The following is a 17936-nucleotide window of genomic DNA, read 5'->3' as shown; positions in this document are numbered from 1 at the left end:
AGGAAGGAAGGAAGGAAGGAAGGAAGGAAGGAAGGAAGGAAGGAAGGGAAAGAAGGAAAAGTAAAAACCTGTGAAGGTCATCATGATGATATCACTAGGGTAAAGGAAGTAATAATCTCAAAATAGAACTTAGTAGAAGTAAATTATATGAAATTAATCACATTTATTATTATTCTATGAGGCAAAACGTTATTCTTTTGTAGTATTTAATCCTAGATATTTCTTTAGGTGGTTCACTTCATTCCCTGGAAAAATCTTTAAATTCACCTTCTTTAGGCTAAATACTTGAGCTGAGGGCAGAATGCAAAGCATGATTATACCAGTTCAGGAGACAACTTGTGATAAAACTACCAGACCTGGGAGGCAGTTGGCCTGGGCTCAATTCTTGGTTCCCCGACTAACTCAGTAATTGAGTCTGAGCAAGTTGTGTGATCCCAGCCAAGTCATTGAATCTTTCTGAGCCTCAGTTTCCTCATCTGTAAAAATGAAGCATTGACCTAGAGCTGGGACACAACGTCCGAGCAAAGTTTGAAAAGTATCCTCCCTGTGTTTGTTCCCCATCATTTCATGTGACAGAATAAATACCTGCTGGGGGAGCAGTGTGAAAATAGGTGAATTTGTAAAAACAAGTACTGAAGTGTGCCTTAGTCAAGTCAACAAGCATTTTTCCATGCTTACTCTTCACCAGGCACTGTCCTAAACTCTGAAAATATAAAGGCAAAAATGACTCCTGTTCTCAAGGAACCCACATTCAAGTGGGGGAGTCAACATGTAAAACAACTATATACATACTGGATGTATACAGGGCAGATCCTGGGCTGCTTCATGACTTCCTTCCCTACCTAGTCAGACTTGACCTTAAGGAATCTCAAAGAGTTTTACCAGTTCTCAAGGTCAGCAATTTTCACTCATTAACACTAGGAAGTTAATTTCTTTTTCTTTCTTTCCTTCTTTCTTCCTTCCTTCCTTATTTCCTTTCTTTCTCCTTCCTTCCTTCTTTCTTTCTTTCTTTCCTTCCTTCCATCCAGAGAAAACACTAGGTTCCTTAGTCAAATTCATAGAATTGTAAGATCTAGATTTGAGAAGATAGCTAGGGGTCATGTACTCAAATCACCTGTGTTACAGATGAAGAAACTGAGGCTCAGGGAGGTTACCCTAGACCACATGACTATTTAGTAGCAAAGCTTCAATGTCCTGACTTATAGTACGGAACTCTCTTCTGCTATATCATGCTGACACACCTAATTTCTTATCAAAAAAAAATTTAAAAAAGAAGAAGAAAGAAAGAAAGAAAGCTCACGTCCTTAGTGTGTCACGCCTAGTACTTGGCCTAGTACTTGGAGCTGCATCTCCATGTGGGGGAAGTGTGTGGGTGGTTCCCTTCCCCCTTTCCTAGCTAGTCCAGCTGGGTTAAGGCCTAAAGCTCCCAGCCCTGTGAGCAGGCCCCCTTCAAGGGTATCAATTGCCTCCTTCTCTCTCCCCCCCAACCCTTGTACTCTTGTCTTTTTTTTCTTTCTACTTTACAAATACCAACTATCCTATCCTGCCTACCACTGACCAAGCAAGGAAAACAAATAATTATATAATTCTTCTTTTTGTCAGGGCTGGTGGGGGGGGGGTGGAATCTGCTGCTAATTGTATGGTAAAAGATGATCTTATTGAACAGCTGTCTGAAAATCTGGGCCCCGGTGACATAGCATAAATGAAAGGCAGAAAAGGATGCCTTTCTGAAATTCTGCACTGCAGCCTAGGCTGAGCAAAGGTCCCCTGACACAGGAGTAGAGCATGGTAATTAGAGCTGTAAGTCAGGAGGCCTCAATCCATCCCAGAGCTGGGCTGGAATGAATACCACGCATGTCCCAGAATCCTCTAAGCACAATGACCCAGACAGAAATTCCATGAGAGTATAAAATGTTGCCTCCTCAAAGATCATAGGATCGTGAAATGTCAGAACTCATAGCAAACTTAGAACAGAGAATGTCAGAACTGAAAGAGCCCTTAAGATGTAAAATGTCAGTGCTGGGTGGACCTTAAGACACAGGATGTCAGAGTTAGAAGGGACCTTAGAACACAGAATGTCAGAGCTGGGAGGGGCCTTAGAACACAGAATGTCAGAGCTGGGAGGACCATAGAACACAGAATGTCAGAGTGAAAAGTAGCCTTAGAACATAAAATGTCAGAGCTGGAAGGGGCATTAGAACATAGAATGTCAAAGATGAAAAGGTCCTTAGAACACAGAATTTCAGAGATGAAATTGACCTTAAAATAGAATGGCAAAGATGAAAAAGTCCTTAGAATGTAAGATGTCAGAGCTAGAGAGAACTTTGGAACACACAAAATAAAATTATTACCAATGAAACTATTATAATTAAAAGGATCTTAGCATATAGAATGTCAAAGTTAGAAGGATGCTTAGAACATAGATTTTCCAAGCTAGAAGATTAGATCTTAGAGACCATCTAGTCCATCCTCCTCATTATATATAAGGGACATTGAGGCACAAAAAGGGAACATTATTTGTAAAAAAAAAAAAAAAAAAAGCTGGGGAGGGTGGGGCAGAGGAGGGAAATTATTTGTAAAACAAAACGCCTTATAGTAGGGAGATTAGCTAATGAAGGCCCAGTCCTAGGGGGCACCTCCAGTCCTCCTGATCTGTATCTTGCCACTGGAGTCAGGTCCAGAGGAGAAAGTGAGGCTGGTGACTTTGCATAGCCCTACATCACTTAAATCCAATTCACTAGCAAATCATGACATCACCTTCTTGATGTCATGATCCTCTTCGAGAATGAAGGACAAACAATAGCCCAGTCCCTAGAACACATACAGTATGCTCTGCCTGGTATCACCCCATGTGGAGGCTCGGTGAACCTGCTATCCAAATGCATGTTGCAGATGCCCCCCCATCTCTCATTTCAAAGCAAACATCGGGTATTAACGCTGTGGAGATAAGCCTCTTACCTGGCTGCTGAGCCAGAATTGAGCATGCATGCAAGTGATTTGATTGAACAGAACTCTACCTGATGAAAGAACTGCAAATCTCTGGTTAGGGAAAGATGTAGCTTCCAAATGCTGCTAATTTCTAGCGGCCTTATCTCTCGATCTGGTTCATGCCCATAAGGGCATGAATGTTTATGGAGCTGCTAGTTTGTTGTTGTTGTTGTTGGGGTGTGTGTGTGTGTGTGTGTGTGTGTGTGTGTGTGTATGTGTGTGTGCATGCACTTTCTGTTTCTGTTCTTCCTCCTTGCCCGCTTTTAGGTGAATAAGTGTCAGAAATTAAACTAAGTGGCTATCTTTTAAGTTGCAAAAGTTTGGTAGAGTCACAAAAAGTTTAGCAACTGGTGCTATAGCAGAGTTTGCTGATGGCCACAGCAGCTGAGCCCAGGAGGGGGCCAGCCCTGTAGAGTGACTTGCTTGGCCCAGTTCAGCAGTGAATTGGCCCAGGGGCCAAGACACTGTGCCTTGAAGGCAAAGGAGTAGCTCATCTATTGGCTATGCCTTAGCCATAATTGAGTCAAATGTTTGGCAGTCACCACATTGTCACACATGCCCCACCGGGGCAGGTAGGTGTCAAAATGATTAGAGCGAGGCATCTGGAAGACTCATTTTCCTGATTTCCAATCCAGCCCCAGACACTTACTAGCTGTGTGACTCTGGGCAAGTCACTTAACCCTCTTTGCCTCAGTGTCATTATCTGTAAAATGACCTTGAGAAGGAAATTGCAAACCACTCCGGTAGTTTTCTAAGAAAACCCCAAATGGGGTCACAAAGAGGCAGATACAATTGAAACGAATGAACAACAACACAGATCTCCATTATATATGTATAGCGCTTTGTATCACAAAGAGATCAAGGAAAAAGGGAAAGGATGTATACATACAAAAAATGTTTTAGTAGACTTTTTTGTAATGGAAAAGAATTGGTAACTGAAGGGGTGCCCATCAATTGGGGAATGGCTAAATAATTTATGGTATATAAATGTAACAGAATAGTATTGTGCCTTAAGAAATGGTGAAGGGACTCTGAGGCGCCACATCTCATCTATCAGATTGGCTAATATGACAGAAAAGGAAAATGATAAATGTTGGAGATGTGGGAAAATTGGAACACTAATGCATTGTTGGTGGAGTTGTGAACTGATCCAACCATTCTAGAGAGAAATTTGGAACTATGCCCAAAGGGCAAACTGTGTATACCCTTTAATACAGCAATATCATTACTAGATCTGTATCCCAAAGAGATCATAAAAAGGGAAAAGGACCCAGATGTACAAAGATATTTATAGCAGCTCTTTTTGTGGTGTCAAAGAATTGGAAATTGAGGGAATGCTCATCAACTAGGGAATGGCTGAACAAGTTGCGGTATATGAATGCAATGGAATACTATTGAGCTATAAGAAAAGATGAGCAAGCAGATTTCAGAAAAACCTGGAAAGATTTGTATGGACTGATGCTGAGTGAAGTGAGCAGAACCAAGAGAACATTGTACACAGGAACAACAACATTGTGCAATGACCAACTTTGATAGACTTGACTCTTCTCAGCAATGCAATGATCTGAGACAATTCCAAAAGACTCATGATGGAAAATGCTATCCACATCCAGAGAAAGAACTATGGAATCTGAATGCAAATCAAAGCGTACTATTTTCACTTTTTTTTTGTTTTTGTGGCTTTTCCCTTTTGTTATATTTCTTCTCTCACAACATGACTAATGTAGAAATACATTTACATGATTGCACACATTTTACCCATATCAGATTGCTTGCTGTCTTGGGGAGGGGAGATGGATGGGAGGGAAGAAAAAAAATTGAAACTCAAAATCTTATAAAAAATGAATGTTGAAAACTATCTTTACATGTAATTGAAAAAAAAATACTATTCCCCTCCCCCCCAAAAAAAAGAAACAATGAAGAGGATGGTTTCAGAGAGACTTGGGAAGACATATGAACTGATGAAGAGTGAAGTGAGCAGAACCAGGAGAACAAATTATACAATAACAACTACATGTTAAAAAATGAATAAACCTTGAAAGACTTAAGACACTAATCAACTTTATAAAGAGATAACTCAATATGCAGAATGAGAGATTTTTGGATATGGCCAATGTGAGACCATGTTTTGCCTGACTAAGTGTACATTTTAAAAGGTTTAATTTTTGTTCTTTTTTTCAGTCGGGGGGAGTGAATGGGATGGAGAGAAAATAAATGCTTGTTAATTGAAACAAATTAAAAGAGAAGTTAAAAAGGAAACATTTAAAAAAACTTTAAATTGCTATATAAATGTTAATTATTATTAATAAGGACTGTGAGTTCTGTGCGGACAGAGTTGTGTCTGATTGCTCCTTCAGTACCTTTCCCCCAACTAGACCCCACTCCAGTACCAAAAACAGCTTATACTGAATTGATGGTGAATAAATGTTGAATTTGTGAATATTTGAAAGTTTAAAAATGATACAAATGACTTTACTCCACAGTTTCTAAAGTATATGGTCTAAAATACAAGTTTTAACCATGTCACTTCCCTGTTTATTAAACTCCAATAGCTCCCTATTTCCTCTAGGATCAAACATTAACCCTTCAGATTGGCATTTTGAATCATTCACAATCTAACTCCAACCAACCTTTTCAGAATTTTTATGAACTACTCCCTTTCTCCATCTCTTTCTAGGCTCCACTGTGAATTTTCTCTATCATGCCCCAGAAACCTCTTCATCCTGGATGTACATTTCAGTCCTGGCACTATTATTATCCCCATTTTAGAGAAGAGGAAATTGAGGCAAGCACAGGTTAAGCGACTTGCCCAGGATAACACAGCTAATAAATATTTGAAACCAGATGTGAACTCAAGACATCTCGATTCCAAGTCCAGCCATTTTTCACTGCACCACCGAGCTGCACATATATGTGCATGTATGTATGTATGTATACATACATACATACATTTGTCTCTCCCAATTAAATGGAAACTCTTTGAGGAAAAGAACTATTTCATTTCTGTCTTTGCATCACCAGCTCCTAGCCTAGAACATAGTAAACATTTAATAAATTCTTGTTGATTGATGACTAATTGCTATATTCATACTCTTGTGGTCTCCCTTTCTCTTTCACTATTTGTTCTAAAGAAACTAGTTTTTCCAAACTAATACATTTGCTTATTATGTTAATGGCCAGTGTTCATCCTTGGAGAAAATGTCATTGAGAGAGGAGAAAAAATGAGTGATGAGGTGCCTAAAGGGAGAGACTGAGAGATGTTGTTAAATGTGCACAAATACAGGGGCTCAGAGTTAGACTGAAGAGAAATTTTATTGATTCATATTTTATAACTTCCTAAAACAGAGAAGGACTGAGGTAATTTGGACCAAAAACTAATCAAAAGACACACAAATGAGCCTACGATTACAGCATCCTAAGGGAGGGGAGAGAGATAGATCTGCAGTTATCTCCCTTCAAAGGGATTACCTTAGCTGCCCTTGATTCTCCCCCCACTGTTTAAGGAATCCACTCCACCATGGGGAGGAGCTGAGGGTAATGACTAGAGAGAAAGTCAAGCCTTTGAGAAGGTTTGAGGGAAGAATTGAAAATATGCTACCCACTGGACAGTGTGGGGGCATGCAGAAAGAGGTAGTAAGCAGCTATCCTACTCAGCTAAGAATCTTCTACCCCCAACAGTTTTGAAAATAGTTTTATGACCTTGGGAAAAATGTTTTTCCTCTATGGGCTCCAATCCTCTGGGCTTGGGGAGAGGGTGTGGCTGGGAGGGCTAGACAGTTCTAAGGTACTTTGTTGATCTAACATGTTACTAGTCTGACCAGAGACCAGGAATCAGGATTCTTGGTTTCTATTTCAGGTACTACTACTACTACTACTACTACTACTACTACTACTAGCATTTATATAGCATTTATATAGCATTTATATAATTATATAGCATTTATATAAAGTGCCAAGTACTTTCTTAATATTATTTCATCATCTCCTCACAGTAACCCTGAGGGGTAGGTACTGTTATTATCCTCCTTTTTTTTGTTGTTTTTTTTTTTACTTCCAAATGAGGAAAATGAAGTTAAATGACTTGCCCAGGGTCATTCAGCTAGTAAATGTCCGAGGCCAGATTTGAACTCAGGTCTTCTTTACTCAAGGTCCAGCATTCTATCCACTGTGCCACCTAACTGCCTTTTACTGTTAGCCAACTCAGATATGTTGCTATACACTTTCGCAAGTTTAGCAGCCGATAATACAGAAATTAGGATATAATAAAATCCAGTTCTAAAGTGACTGGCTATTGTTGCACAGGTTCTGATGTACTATGACAAATCCTTCCCTTCTCTCCTCCTTCCCACATAGAGACTACATATTGTATGAGTCTGATATATAGCATGGTTAGCTCCAGATGGTGATTCATTCCAAAATCATGTAATTCCAAAATCTCAATTAGAAGGGATCTCAGAGGTCATTTAGTATAATATATATCTGCAAAAGAATGTTTTCTACAATATATCCAATCCATGTTCTTTCAGCTGCTGCTTGAAGGCCTCTGGGGAGGAGGAGCCCACTGCATCCCAAGGGAGCCCATTCCATGTGCGGATAAATCTAATTGTGAGGAAGCTTTTCATCATGTCAAGCCTGAAGTTGCCTCTCTAAAACCTCCACTCATCCATCTTGCCTTCTGGTGTCAAGCATAAGTTAAATCCCTCTTCCACCGAACAGGCCTTTGAAAATGCTACTAGCTATCTTCCATTACCTTCCCATGCCCTCCACACCTTCTCTTTACCAGGCTAAATACTCCTCAGTTCCTTGAAACAATCCCCATGTGGTATGAACTCAGGTGGTTTTTCACAATCTTGGTTGTCCTCTTCTCAATACTCCAACATATTACTACCCTTTCTAAAATATGGCACCCAGCACAATATTCCAGTATGATTAGAGTACAATGAGAGTATCACTTCCTTATTTCTAGAAGCTCTAATCCTCTCTAAAGCCAGCCCTAAACACAGCCCGCCTTTCCTGACTGTTATTCTATATTGTTGACATAGGGGTCCACAAACCCCCCATGTCTTTTCTGTATGAATTACTGTCTAGTTGCACCTCACTTATCTTATACTTCTGAAGGTGAAGTTTTGAATCCATCAAGAAGACTTTGTATTCATTTCTGCTCAAATTCTTCTTATTAGATTCAGCCTAGTTCCCTAGCCTGCCAAAATATCTTTGGATGCTGACTTCTTCTAGTATATTAGCCCTTCCTCAGGTTTTTTTTTAATCTTGCATAAATTTTATAATGATGATAAATATGCTTTTATCATTGATTTTTTTTAAAATGTCAAACTACCCAAAGACAAGCACTGATTTCTTGGGTTTTACACAAGATTTCAAGCTGACTCTAGGCCATTCATGACCCCGCTTGGAGTCTGGTGATGTGATCAATTCTAAAATCACCCAAATATACTATTACATGCCCCCCAGCTTGAGTTGGGTAGGGAGGTTCCACAAAGGACAACTCTGGCACTCAGCTCACTGCCTCGGAAGGTGCCATAACTCCCAACAGGCTGAGATGGCTCCCAGCCAGGAGACTAGATATGATTAGAAAGACTTTGGAGAAGAGAAGGAAGCAAACAGAGAGACAGGTAAAAGAAGGAAGGTGAGAATTTTTGAGTAGCTAGCTGAAGCCACCCAGATCTGATGACATGGGAGCCAGCCACCCAACATGTCCCTTGATTGTCAGAATCTGTACTTCCCAAGACTGCTAAAAGCAGACTGACCTCAGGCAAACTGAGACCTGGGAAGTGGGCCAAGGTCTCCCATTGCATCTGGGGCCATTGCTAGGCATCTTGAGTTATGTCTTGCTACTTGACTTCGGTGACTTTGGAGGGGAGAGTGAAGCTCTTCCTCACTTAAATCCAAGTCACTTGCAAGTCAAGATGTAGCCCTTCTCCTATCATTGGTCCTCTTTGAGAATGAAGAATGAACAACAAGAGAAGACTTCCCTGGTGAGATTCTTCTCTCCTCCGTAGAGCTGAGGTATTACCTTGCTCAAGGAGCAAGTCTATTCATCAGATCTAATTTATGTCTCCCCCTAATTTCTATTTACCATTTTCTTTGATTTTTTAAAATGTTGACATCTATTCATAACTTTCTTTTGTGTAACCAGGGTTTGGTGGGAGGGAACCAGGCTTGAAGAGAGTACACTAAATATTACTATCCCCTTTGGAATGAAAAGGAAAAATGGCTTTTATTCAGAACCAATAAAAATGGAGCACCTCTAGACTAATAATATTTTCTTTGTGTGATAGGTAGAAATAATTCTAGCCCAATACTCCTTTTCCAGATAGGAGATTGAAAGTCACTCAGCCGTGACTGTCCTGGATCCTGCCAGCTCCTCCCCCTGCTAAGCCACTAGCAGAACAGCCACTGGCTTCCACCTATACTCCACCAAAGTGGAAGACAGGGTGGGCCAGATCCCAGATCATAGGAATGCATGCCACATGTAGGCCAACATTTTGTTTTAAAAGGCCTTACATATTACAAAATCTCCCCTATCCCATGTTATTTGCATCTTTTTACACACACATGGCATGAGAGTCTTGGCCAAAATGCTTTGATAAAATCTAGAACAACTATCACTTTGACTCACATCTCTCTCGGACAACTTTGATATTCTTGTCAAAAAAAATAATAATATCCATCTGGTTTGTCCTGTTGATCTTGCCATCCTGGCTTTTTGTCATTGCTGTTTCATTTTCTAGGTGTTCACTCACTTTTCTTTTATCAATACATTCTAGTTGTGTTGTAATGAACTACTTCCTAAGGATTTAATACCACTTAGCCCTACAAAGGCACACAAGATCATTCCATGATGCTTGCTGCCAACACATGAATAGTATTTAGAATTCACATATCTTCTATTTTTCAAATATTGAAAATCATTTATTCTAAGAATGGCATCGAGGTGGTGCAGTAGATAGAGCACTGGATTTGGAGTTAGATGACCCAAGTCCAAATCCGGCCTCAGACCATTACTAGCTATGTGACCATGAGCAGGTCACTTAACCCTGTTTACATCAATTTCCTCAACTGTAAAATGAGCTGGAGAAGGAAATGGCAAATCACTCCAGTATCTCTGCCAAGAAAACCCTAAATGGGGTCATGCAGTGTTGGCTATGGCTGAACAACACCAACAATCCTAAGAACTGTGCTATCCTTATCTAAAGACCTTATTAAGTAGCTGGAGCTTAGGAATGAATTTTGGGCAGGGGTTTAAAAAGCTAAATATAATACAGTAACTGTTCTGAGTTATTTGAATGAAATGTACTATAAGATTAAACAGGATCATTTGAATAATATAAATGACATCTCCTATTTTTCCAGAACTATGTAGCCATAGAACAAATTTTTCATACATTATCTTATTTGATCTTCACAATAACTCTCCTGAGGAGGCAGTGTGGTGTTTTAGAAAGAAAATTGGACTTAAAGTTATTTAGAGCTCGACGGAGCCTTCTAGTCTCATCATCTCATTTTACAAAGTAGGAAATAGAAACTCGATAGATTAAATGACATAATGAAAGTCAGGAGATCTGGGTTCAAATCAGGTCTGCGCTAGAAATAGCTCTAACCTGCTTGCCAGGAGATTGTGAAATTTTCAACGTGAGCAACTACACCTGAACATTTACATCTAAGCATCCCCTACCCCCATCACACCTGTTACCCCGTGGGGCCATGTCCTCTCCCCACCCCTTTTTCTTCCACCTTTTGAGTCTTTTCTTTCCCTTTGGATTGCAAGCTTCTTCAAGGCAGGGACTAACTCTCTTTTTTAATAAATGTATCCCCAAAACTTAGCACAATACCTGGCACATCATAGGTGCTTAATTAATGTTTATTTATCAGTTAATTTATTATATATGTATATATAATATAAATATAATTTATTATAATTATTTTCTTTATTGATACATATTTAGATTTATGCCTCTGAAATCAGTGCTCCAAATCAGGGCTTGATTTATTATTTTGCTGATTGTCTAGACTTAAGAAAGTGATGGAGGAAATGTTAATAATGCCAATTAAACTGGGAAGTATGTGTGCATATTTTTTTTTCAGAGAACCTGGTTGTTAAACATTTTACCAGCACATCACTGGTTCAAATCCTGGCTCTGACTATGGCTAGCTATGTGACCCTGGACAGGTCATTTCATCTCTGAGTCAACTCTCCATCTGCAAAATGGAAATAATAATAACAGTTGTGTAATTCACCTCCTCATAAAGCATTTCATAGATGTGACCCGTCATTCTCTCTCTCTCTCTCTCTCTCTCTCTCTCTCTCTCTCTCTCTCTCTCTCTCTCTCTCTCTTTTGTATGCAATTGAGGTTAAGTGATTTGCCCAGGATCACACAGCTAGTGTCTGAGGCTGGATTTGAACTCAGGTCTTCCCGACTCAAGGGCTAGTGTTCTATCTATTGTATCACTTAGCTGCCTGCAGATTTATTATCCTTATTCCTTCATTGTTCATAGAAGTGTATCAGTTCTGCTGTAACTAGAAGTTTGATGTTACTAAGTGACATTGAGTATTTCCTGTTTCAAAGGCTACAGAAGTGATGCATTTCAGTTTGGGGAAATTTTAAAGGTACACATAAAAGTCTAACCCAAATATCTTTAGTTGACATTTAAAAAACCCTCAAAATATTAGATGTAACAAGATTTAAGGGCAGTTAATTCTCTATGAATTATGAGAGGTGGTACTGGGGAATAAAAGGGGCCCTGGATTTGGAATCAGGAAACTTCTAGTTTCTATTGCTTTAGAGATGGGCAACTTTGGGCAAAAAACTTTAGCTCTCTCAATCTCCATTTCTTTATCTGTAAAATGGGATTAATAATACTTGCACTACTTCCCTTATCCAATATTGTCAGAAAAATGCTTTTAAAACCTTAAAGCACTATGGAAAAAGAAATTATCACTATCATAAATGTCTTGAAAGCCTTATAGCTGGGTTTCATGATATTTCCATATGGGCTTAATTATTATTTATTAATAACATTATTGTGAAACAACATTGACTGTGGTAGCATTAGGCAGAATGGACCGGTACATAATTTTTATATTTCATCCTGAGTTCCAGTAATGCTTCCTTGCTAAATGTATTTGTTAGAAATGAATTAACATTGTTGTTTTTGTTAGAAATGTATTAACATTGTATATGTGGTTTTCTTCTTTGATTTCTAGATTGAAAGAAGGGACGATATATCCATTCTTTCAGATGAGGATGATTCTAAATGGCATGCCTATTCAGGAAACAAAAGAATTGGTTCAACATTCGTAGAAGAGAGCACAGAATTTCAGGAAGTGGGAAGGACCTTAAAAGACAAACTGTCAGAAGTAGAAGGGGCCTTCAATAATAGAATGTCAGAGCAGAAAGGGACCTTAAGACAAAGAATGACAAATCTTAAGGCAACTTTAGAACATAAATATCAGAGCTGGTTGGAACTTTAGAACATAGGAAAGGTTTAGCTTGGAAAAGGTTTTAAAACAGAATGTCAGAGTTGGGAGGGGCCTTAGAACACAGAATGTCAGAGCCAGAAGGGACCTTGGAACACAAACTGTCAGAGCTAGAAGGGACCTTGGAACACAGAATGTTAGAGCTGGGAGGGGCCTTAGAACATAGAATGTCAAATCTGGGAGGGGACTCAAAACATAGATTGTCAGAGATAGAAAGAGTCTTAGAAGAGAAGATATCAAAGCTGGGACAGACCTTAGAACACAGAATGTCAGAGCCAATGGAGCCTGAGAAATCATTCAGATGCTCTCATTTTATAAAAAAAAGACATTGGCAAACAGAGAAGTTAAGTGACTAGTCCAGGATCACATTAATTGTCAGTAGCACAGCTGGGATTCAAACTCTGTCCTTTCCCTCCATATCCATGACTTTTTCCACTCCATGTGGCTGAGAAAAAGAGGTCTCCATGAAATCGCTGGGTAAGGGAGATTCTCCATGCTGTTCTTTGAAAAAGACAGCTCTCTCTCCTCTCTCTCTCTCTCTCTCTCTCTCTCTCTCTCTCTCTCTTTTATGTGTCCCTCCATTGTTATGAATAAACCATTTTCTCCTAAAAACACGCACATACAACACAATCCAACACAACCCTTCCTTTTATGGGAATGCTCGTTCAGCTTTGTGTATGCTCTGCCACATGAAAGTAGTTTTGTCTTCATTTGCGGTTGTGCTGATTACAAAGGCTAGGAGATCTTTAATTAAATTGGTGGAGTTGTGTGTATTTCTTTCAAAGCAAACCATTGAAATAGCATTTGTGACTCATTACAATTATAACAGCGATGTTATCATACTTGTCTTATTATTTTGCCCACTTCGATGAGAATACTTCAGTTAAATAGCAGGGGCTGTCTTCAGTCCTTCCCTGAATCCTATGGGTGAATGGTTCCCATTCTAAAGATTGAGGATTGCATGATGTAGTGGAAGGAGAACAGGATTTGGCCGTAGAAGACATAGGTTTGAACTCTTGGCTTTCTTATTTGTTGCCTGTGTGCCCTTGGGCAAAGCTCTTCCTCTCTCTGGTCCTCAAGTCCTTGATCTATAAAATAAAGACATAGGAGTAGGTGATATCAAAAATCCCTTCCAACTCTAAAATCTATAAACTATAGGTTAAGTGATGTATGCTGTGCAAATGGGTTTCTATTCCAACCTCTATTGGTCCATTCTTTTCATTTGCACATTCATTCTCTGGACTCAGCTGCTTTCTCCTTCTGCCCCAGAGGCCCCCTTTTCCCACTGGTGAATCCTTTCCATGACCTCCATATTGAAGAAAGGTCCACATCAGACATCCTCCATTCTCTGGACTTGACCACCATGACTAAGCTGCCCTCTTCTCTCATCTCCCATTAGAATGTGAGCTCTTCAGCATTTAACACAATCCATATCACATAGTAGGCACTTCACAAATGCTTGCTGATTTCATAATAGCTAGCATTTATACAATGTTTTATAAATATTGTCTCCTTATCTTCTCACAACAAACCTGGGAGGTAAGTGCTATTATTGTTCCTATTTTAGAGATAAGGAAATTGAAGTAGGCAAAAGTTAAGTAACTTGCCCTAACTCACACACACTAGTTAGCATCTAAGGCTGGATTTGAACTCAGGTCTTCCTGACTCCAGGTCCAGAGCTCTATCTACTGTACCACCTAGCTGCCTTGATTGAAATGATTAAAAACCTACTCTGCATAGGTTCCTGGGCTAATGGTGGGTTTTCCCCTGATAGAATGTGAGGTCCATGGAAGATAGAAATCATTGCTGTTGTTTCTTTGTATTTCCAATGCCTCCCACAGTGCCTGGCCCAACCAAAGAATTAAATAAATTCTGTTCAATTAATTGCTCAGCACTGAGGGAGAGCAAACATAAAAAAAAATTAAATAATTAAAAACAAACAAATAAATAATTACATCAGACTCTGCCCATAGAGATTTTACAATTAGAGCAGGAGAGATAAGATTTCTTCAAGGATCACAAAAATAAAGATAACTCACGTATCTATTTCATCTGAAAGTTGACAAGATGCTTACTTCATGAGAGCTCTGTTCGGGAGGGGATGTATTACTGCCCCCATTTTAATGGATCAGGGAACAGAGCCTTCAGAGAGGAGAGGCATGTTAGAGCCAGGATTTAAACCCAGCTCTTCTGACTTCACACAGGCAGCATGGAGCCAGGATTTCCTCAGGGTATGGGCACTCTCTGCAAGGGTCTCTTTGTGCTGTAGGAGATCCTCTTTGTGAGGTGGTAGGGCTGAAAAAATGTACCAGCCTGTAGCCAACCCACCATCTGTTGACGAGTGACATGCCATCTGTTGCCAGCCAGGTCTTAGAGGTTGGTAGATGCTGTGGCTCTGGCTGAGTCCTCAAGAATCCAAGGCTACCTCTATGGAATGAAATGGAATGGCAAAGCTTTTTATCAAATCCTCACCACACGCCAACCCCTGTGCTAAGGGTGAGGTGATGCAAACAGAAAAGCAAAACAGACCCTGCTTTCAAAGACTTGTTCATATTCGAATTTGGAGGAGTCAGTACATATAGGAAAATTCAGATGAAGGGTAGGCGGAAAGTTCCTGAAGTCCTTCGGATGCAGTAGCAGAATCTATGGCAAGGCCCAGGGGTCCTCAATGGATATCATTGTGAAGGGGGGATCTGGTAGAATTTAGGCAACCAGGTTAATTTAGATAGGGCCACTGGGGCTGGTCTCAGTGTCTCATAGTAATCTCTAGATGGGAAGGATTCCAGCACAGGACTATGATGAGGCATTGAAGGAAGAATTTCATTGAGGGAAAATGAGACACATGTATAAAAAATTATAATACATGTTTATATGGTATAATATAATATATTATAATATAGGTTTATATTATATCACAAAAATTATAATATTTATATAGTGCTTTGTTTTGAACTGGGGCTTTGAACTGTGATATCATTCAGTGAACTCCAGGAAAGAATTTTTTTTTTCCTTCTCTACCAACATCCAACATCCATACCTTCTCTACAACTTATAGTCTTGAAGATTTGTCTAAGGTTATACTCAACCAAGAGCCAAATCCAAGGAGGGATTCAAACCCAGATCTTCTTTATTCCAAGCACAGCTTTCTATCCATTCTACCTTGTATGGGGTTTTCAGGTTATCAGAGCACAACCCTGTAAGAAAACTGGAGTTTGTAGAGGTCAAGAGATTTGTTCATCCAGTAAATGTTGGAGCTAACAGTTTGGTTTTATGTGGTGAAGGGGTAAGGACAAGGTGCTCAGTTTGCTCTTAGAAAGGAGAAAGTATTTTTTTCCAGGGACTGTTAACTTAAGTGGGGTTTAAAGGGGAGTGGTTGAAAAGCCTGTGTTTTCTAAGGGGCTGTTATCCCCAGAGTGGGTACAGAGGCAAGAGAAAGCAGAATGTTCTCTTTAGCTCACAAGGAGGAGAAGGAGGCTCAGGATTGATGTCTCCTTTCCCCATCAAAGCCCCAGTGGAATCAATGTCACATGTCTTTCTGTAACTGCTTCCAACACAGAAAGGCCAAGAAGAGCCTGACACATTAGCCAAGCTGGTGCTAAGCAGAACTTTGGGGTATTTTGTGGTTGGTTTCTTTGAGTATTTCCCCTTGCCAAAACAAGCTTGCTGACTTCTGCCCCCTCTCACTTTGCCTTAACGAAAAGAAACGGTGGCCAAACCATTTGCACATTTGACATCATTGAGTGCTTCCATAACATGATCCTGGTGAGCGTGTGAATTGGGGGGAAAAAGTGGCTTCTTTGTGTGTGTACTGGGGTAGAGGAAATAGTCTTGGACTTGGAATTAGAAGGGCTAAGTCTGAGTGTGGGATTTGAGGCTTGCTAGCTAGGTGACCTTGAGTAAAATTTGCCTCAATTTCTTATCTGTAAAATGGGGATAAAAATAATTACACTATCTACCCATTTAGGGAAACATTTTTTGTATTAGAATCATAGGATTTAGAATTAAAATGGATCATGGTAATCAGCTAATATAGTGGAACACAATCTGTGAACCATTGGGGGCTTTGTAATTATTTCAAGGGATCTGGGAAACCTTAGGGAGAAGGCGGCTCAAAAGTGGGGAGGTTGGTTGCCAGTTTTCTGTACATAGTAAAGTCAAGAATTTGGAACAAAGGATTGAGGTGGAGAGTCAGTCTCACTCCACTTGAAGTTGTGTGTTCTCACCCTTTCATTTTCATGGGAAATGCCACTTGAGAGCAGTGGGAAGCAATGCCAGACAGAGATTACATGCCATGCCCAAGGGAGGCAGCATGATGACATCAGCATCATTCAGAGTCAGAGGTGGGAGGTGCCCCTCGATGTGTGTATCATGGCCCCACGGGTTTCCTATGTAAATATCCCTCTATTTCCTAGGAATGTCCATCTTTCTCAAAGATGTTTTAGGCATTTGCTGGGGGAGAGGGGGAGGGTATCTCAGGGTTATGAAGAAATGTTCTATTGATATTATTCTTATTAAGAAACTTTATTAAATGTCTTTGCTTTGGATTGTGTCTTTTGGCTGACTAATAAAAAGAAATATATTGGTGAAGGTTTGTGAACTGTGGTTTTTGGGTGGATGGGGGACCCACAGAGTGTCGAACCTGAGATAGCTTGTCTGGGGATAATCTATACACAATGGTGGGGGGGGGGTATCCCCAGATGTCATACAACTATATCTTCTGCAAAGTAAATACATAAAATGTCTTTCTCATATGTGTATTACTATTTTTCAAGTGGGTGTAGATGCTTTGATTATATTGTAATTAAATAATATGACTGTGATTTTGTGCTTAAATGCAATTTTAATTTAAAGTGTTAACTGAATTCATTGTACCTTTTTGTAAGGTATTTTATTTGATCCATGGATAATAACAGTATAGCTACTATCATATGTCATGCCTCTGTCTGGGAGGAAACCCTTTCCTGATTCCTCTGGAGTAGAGAAGAAATGCCTGACAACATGGTACAGTAGATCCAGGGCATAGATTTGCTTCCACACCTCTGCTTCCACATCTGGAAAGTGGGCAATAATAATAGCATCTACTTCACAGGGTTGCTGTGAGGATCAAATGAGATAATATTTGTAAATTATTCCTCAAATCTTAAGGTGTAGTACGTGCAAGTGTCAGCTCTTCTTACTATTATCCCAAAAGGAAGGCTCCAACAAAAAAGTTTTTGACATTAAGAAAGGGTCAAGTTGAGATCCACTGATCTAGTGTGACCCTTTCATTTTGCAAATGAAATAAATGAGGCTGAGAAGGGGGAAGTGACTTACTCAAGGTCACAAAGCTAATAACTAGCAGGGAACTTGAGTCCAAGGCTACTGGTTCCAAATTCACTGCTCCTTCTATTAATTATACCATAGTATTTGTCTGTGTCAATACAGTCTGCATCTTATTCCCACTCTGAGTTAA

At 39.7% G+C, this 17936-nt stretch overlaps 1 long non-coding RNA gene across 1 annotated transcript in view; it reads right to left on the bottom strand.

Moving 5' to 3' along the window:
* The window catches only part of LOC114031339, a 105833-nt gene that overhangs the window by 28964 nt on the left and 58933 nt on the right, over positions 1-17936 (bottom strand). The gene's annotated exons all lie outside the window — the stretch shown is intronic.

The sequence above is a fragment of the Vombatus ursinus genome, unplaced genomic scaffold (assembly GCF_900497805.2).
Source record: "Vombatus ursinus unplaced genomic scaffold, bare-nosed wombat genome assembly UNPS02005286.1, whole genome shotgun sequence".
Lineage (NCBI taxonomy): Eukaryota > Metazoa > Chordata > Mammalia > Diprotodontia > Vombatidae > Vombatus > Vombatus ursinus.
Note: the sequence above shows the minus strand (reverse complement) of the source record. Positions and strands in the feature narration are given on the sequence as shown.